The following is a 6000-nucleotide window of genomic DNA, read 5'->3' as shown; positions in this document are numbered from 1 at the left end:
AAGCTATATATGACGTTTTATTAAAGTATTAGAGAAAGAACACAATTCGTTGTACCGTTCTCGACTCTTTATCCTTCTCTTAATTCAGCCCCCCCCCTCCGCGCAGCGCGGAAGCTTTGACGTTTCATTAAACTATTATTGAAATAAGACGATTCGTTATAGCGTTCTCGAAAATTATCCACGTTTCAATGCAATTTCCCCTCCCGTGCGAAGCGCGGAAACTTTTACGTTTCATTAAATCATTGACGAAAGAAAACGATTCGTTGTACCGTTCTCGACTCTTAATCCTTGTCTTAATTCAGCCCCCCTACCCCCCCCCCCGTCTCGCGCGAAGCGCGGAAGCTTTTACGTTACATTAAATCATTGGAGAAAGAAAACGATTCGTTGTACCGTTCTCTATACTCTTAATCCTTGTCTTAATTCAGTCCCCCGCTCCGCGAAGCGCGGACGCTTTGACGATTCATTAAATTAGTAGATATAGAAGACGATTCGTTGTACCGTTCTCTATACTCTTAATTCTTGTCTGAATTTCAAAGATGTTTTTTGTCTGCTCCTTTTTCTCCCTCCGTCCTCTTCCTTTCCTCTCCTCTCTATTTTTTTTCTATCCCCCCCCCCCTGGCTACGCCTGCGGTCAGATAAACAAATTTTGATACCTTGTCCGACCCGAGAAGCTCAGGGGTTTTAGGCATTTGATTACGGTCAGATGAACATATTTTTATACCTTATTTGTGACACTGGCAGGACACTAATTGGCGTGAGGTCCAGCGGGCGAAGCCCCCAGAAAACAGGGGTTTTAGGCATTACATTTCCGTCAGATTAGCATCCAGGGGAGTCTAGGGCCCTAGACGGGGTGCAAGGGACGGAACCCCCGAAGCTCAGGGGTTTTTAGGCGTTTAATTTCGGTCAGATGAGCAGCTAGTTAACTATTCTTTCTTTCTTGCTCTCTTTATTTCTATTTCTCTTTACTATACCTTTTCAAAAAAAAGTGGAGAGGGGGGGGGGGGGGGGGGGAGCTCGAGGCTTGCGATTCCAGCCGATCCCCGGGCCCTATCTTTTCTCAAGAATCATATTTCTTGCCTGGCTGTAAATTTAGAAATTTGTCATTTTCCACAAAAGTATAATTTACTAAAAACTGAGGAAAAATCTCGGAAAGAATTCAGCCTTATTTGTAAGCCACCGTTATGGAATTAGAAATAAACCACGTTTGAATTTGAATTCCCCCAAGCCCCCCCCTATCAGTACGCCAGTGCCCCCCCTTTCTTCTTTCTCTTTCTTTCCCTTTCTCTCCTCCTTAAGGTTTGCCAAGGGGGGGGGGGGTGGGGGTGGGGGGGGGGGGGCAAGGGCCTTTCGGTCCCCACCCCGATCCACACGTTGTTGGCGGGATTAACCGGAACTGATCTCCCGTTCTTTTCACCCTTTTCTTTTCTTCTTCCTCTTTTTGTTCCCTTTTAGCTCTCCTCTTTCCCTTTTCCTTCTTTCTCTCTTTGTTATAGCGGGGGCGGGGGGAGGTAAGGGCCTTTTGCCCCTCCTCGATCCACCGGCGGGAAAATTGCTAATGATATCCCTTTCTTTTCTTTTCTTCTTTTTCCTTCCCTTTATCTCCTCTTATCCTTTCCCTTTCCTGCCTTCTCTCTTTTTTTATTGGAGGAGGGGGGGGGGGGGTGCAACAGCCTGGGAGGCAAGGCCCTTTCGCCCCCCCCCGATCTCCTTCTTCACCCGTTTCTTTTCTTCTTCCTCTTCTTTCTTCTGGCGTTACACCTCATACAAAAACAAAATGCAAAAATATCCAAAAAGAGAGGACTGCAATGGGGAACTTTGATTTAAGCTACGCGACCATCATTCTCTCATTTCCTTTCACATTGTATCTCATAACCATGAGAATTGCCAAGCTATTGTATACGTTATTTCGTTACACGAACACACACAAACACACTCACACACACACACACCCACACGCAAACACACACACACACACACACACACAAGATCATAACCTGCACGAGTCTACAAGGTGTGAGAAAACTCTGATTCAGGAAAGAATGCAAGGGTGAAAGTAAAAGCGAAAAAAAGTGGACACTCTCACATGGTTTCCATGGATGCCGTCTTTGTTCTCTTTTTGCCTTCTTCTTACTCCTTGACCGTTCGCTCATATTTTTTTTTTACAAAACTGTTTAGCCATATACAGTTCATGTGCAAGCACGTATACCCAGGGAAGAGAAGGTAATAGAAAAGGGAAAACAAAAAATACATAAGGAGAGTGCAGAGGATATGGAGAAAGAAAGACAAAGAAATACATAAGAAATACATAACGGAAGGGCTTTTAGGCACCAAATTACGCATCTAGGGACCCGCCTTAGGCCCCTTGGTTGAGTCCAGAGGGCAGAGCCCCCGAAAGCTCAAGGACTTTAGGCATTTAATTACGGCCAGATGAGCAAACAGGGCCCGCCTTAGGGCCCTTGGTGGGTTCCAGGGGGTAGAGCCCCCGGGAGCTCATGGAAAAATACTGCCATTTTAGCAATACTTGTAAATCACTGGTATCAAATTAAAAATAACCCATGTTTAAATTGTATTGGGGGGGGGGGGGGGGGTTACTGCCCCCCCCCCCATCAGTACGCCAGTGAAAGAGGTGGAGGTGACGGAAGGGACTTCCCCCATAAAGCTGTATGATAAGTCTTATATGTAAACCCCTCACAGGTTTTGAAGTTTTGTTGTGTTACAAAATTACATTCTTTAGCAAAACTACAGCATAAAAACAAGCAATATACTTTTTTCACGCTTCACTTTTACTTTGCCGATATCTAGTGTGCAGTCCGAAGGGTTGTAAATATTTACTAGGTAAATTTTAGTTTGACTGAGCAGGAAGGGACTTCTTAAAGAGCAAGCTGAATATTCATTTTTGGAACACTGATCTATTTCTATAACTTTTAATCTTGTTAACATACAGTGTAATTTGTACATACGTGATACCAACAGAATACATATTTTCTTCAATATTTACTTGTATATTTTTAGGATATTATGCGAAGGAGCGTAGCGACCGAGCGAGAAGATTTTAGCATTTCTATTAGTCTAAACGCTGTACTCTTGGGCCCACCAGAGCCTTAAAGCGTGTTTCAGTCTTTAGTCAGTATTTGCTATACATTTTGTTGGTGTGCACTTTTTCAAATTATCCATGGGGGACGATCCCCCTCAGAAAATTGAAGGAAGACGTGTACCCCGTCCTTCCACCTATTTTGTGCTTTGCTCAAAAAACTATCCACAAAAAAGGACTATGTATGCCCCTTTTGTGAAGCGACCTATCAATATTAATGTTCACATATCAGTCCCTTTTTGGATTTCCTTCCTCCCGTCCCCCCCCCCCAAGAAAAAATATTATCACATTGTTACATGTGTGCACAATATATATTGATGTGTCAACCTTACGAAAGTGGTGTTTTCATAATGATTATTGACCTCCTTTAAATTTATATTTATATGGAAGACTTAAGAAGACAACTGTTTACAGTCCAACTAAGGGTGTAGAGCATGCCGTGTAGACTAAAATGTGCAATGTTGTTCAATTTCTGAATTCTTTGTTTAAAAAACTTGCTTGCTGTCAATAGTGTATACATTTTTTATACGTTTCAAATGTCTAGTCCGGTTAAAAATAGCACGTAATGATTTCATTATTTGACACGTACTTCACATTGATTTATCTTATCGACAAGCGAAACGATTTGCTTTAGTATCATAATTATAACAAATATAGCAGTAATGACAAGTATGGTTTTCCTGAAAATTGCATCATACAATGTATATTCATCGTTATGGAAAATGTTGTATAATATACAACAATGGGCATTAACATTTTCCGGACCATTGATTTAATTACGTTTAATATTGAAGCTGTTGCCCTTTGTATATACATGAACTTGAAATAATAAGTAGCCTTGAAAGTGTCGCAATAAATCATGTGTGAGTGAGCTTGAAGTTTAATGGTGTAGGTTTGTTTGAAACTGTATAGCCTTTACTCTGTTTTTAATGAGATATATCTCCAATCAAATCAAATCAAACTGAGTGATGTTATCGTACAACTAAACAATATCAATCTTCTGTTCTCCTAAATAAGCCTGGGAAACTTGAAAATTGCATTACAATGTGAATTCATTGTCAGTGAAAATGTAATACAATACACAACAATGGGCAAATAATTGTTTCCAGACCAATGATTTAAGTAAGAAGAACTTACATTTTATATTGAAACTGTTGCCGTTGTATATACATCAGGCGCGGATCCAGGATTTCTTAGGGGGGGGGGGGCAAAATTTGAAATTATGCGAGCCAAATATTGGTTCGTAATGGTGACCAGCAGTGACGTAATTGGGGGTGGGTGGGTGCAGGGAGGGGCGAGTTTCCCCCTCCCTCCTCCGCGAAACGCGGAAGCTTTGACATTTCAATAAATTATTAGAGAAAGAAGACGATTTGTTGTACCGTTCCCAAAAAATAATCCTCGTCTGAATTGAGTTTTCCCCCTCCCGCGCTAAGCGGAAGCTTACGTTTCATTAAATCATTAGAGAAAGAAGACGATTTGTTGTGTCGTTATCCCCTTTTTTTTTTTTTCTTCTTCCTCTTTTTTCTTTCTTGTATCTCCTCTTTTCCTTTTTCCTTTCCCTTTCCTTCCTTCTCTTTTATTTTTTGATGGGGGGGGGGGGGCAACAGCCTGGGAGGCATGTCCTTTTGCCCCCCTCCCGATGTACTTCTTCCCTCTTTTCTTTTCTTCTTCCTCTTCTTTTTTCCCTTTCTCTCCTCTTTTCCTTTCCCTTCTTTCCTTCTCTCTCTCTCCCCCTTTTTTTTGCGGGGGGGGGGGGGGGGGGGGGGGGGGGGGGAGGGGGGCCAAGGCCCGCTCGCCCCCCCTCGATCCGCGCCTGATAATTCCTACACTAGATAGATTGTTCATAATGATATTTGAATATAGGGATCAGGAAAAGAGTTTGGCTATAAAAATATATAAGTAAGGAATACATCTAGAAAAATAGGGAAATATTAAACTACCTCGAAGGATGAGAGAGATGGAAAAAAAGGTGAGCTTAAACTGTTTGTCAAGGCTGAATATTGATAAATTGTTAATGTTCGACAGTAAATACTATAAATATGAAATAAGATATATTGACAAACACTTAGTATGGTTTCTTCATGCGAATTGAGTTAAATACAAACCATGTTTTAGCAATAGGTTTGGATATGTGTGTCAGAAATGCACTTGTATGGAAAAGTGTAGTTTAGAACACTCTGCTTTAAATTGGTTTGGTCCAAGAACTTGTGCACTTTACCACTTCAGAGTAATCGTATTTCTAGTAAGTGATGATGTTCTTCCTGTTAGTGATAGCCTAATGGTAGTAGTTTGAAATACTCTTTTAAAAGTGAATTCCTATTTTTTAAACGTGGTTTCCACTTTAAAAATATTCATTCTTAATATGAAAACAAGATAAGACAAAAAAGACGATTTGTTGATTTTTTCAAAGCAGAAGAATTGTATTTCGGTTCCCACAATGGAACAATAAACAATGCAACTTTTTTGTTATCTTGATAAGTTTAATTGGTCAGAAAATACAATAATTTACAAAATATGCGTTACATCGTTTTGCACAAAAATAATTTTATTGTTTCACACTTACAATCTTGTGGTTTCACATTTCTGTGTAACATTAAAAGATATAGCATGATACTTCTGTATACCCCGGCCACACAGACGATAGGACCACCAGACCGACACTAAATGGAAAGAGAGAGGCCAAGAAGTAAAGAACATTTATAGCCCCTCCCTCCCCCGCCGGTCCGTAGTCGGCCCAGCCGCTAATTTTTTTTCCCAAACAGGTTTGCCAATGCTAATATTTCCGGTCATCTGATTGGCTGATATTTTACGTCATTAGCAATGATGTAACCGTTAGGGTGAGTGATAGGGTTATATAAATCATGCAGAATCACCTTTCATTAACCCATCGTTGGCTCAATCGGTAAGGT

This window comes from Strongylocentrotus purpuratus, unplaced genomic scaffold (assembly GCF_000002235.5).
Source record: "Strongylocentrotus purpuratus isolate Spur 01 unplaced genomic scaffold, Spur_5.0 spur5_scaffold_15, whole genome shotgun sequence".
Lineage (NCBI taxonomy): Eukaryota > Metazoa > Echinodermata > Echinoidea > Camarodonta > Strongylocentrotidae > Strongylocentrotus > Strongylocentrotus purpuratus.
This window is presented reverse-complemented; position numbering follows the sequence as displayed.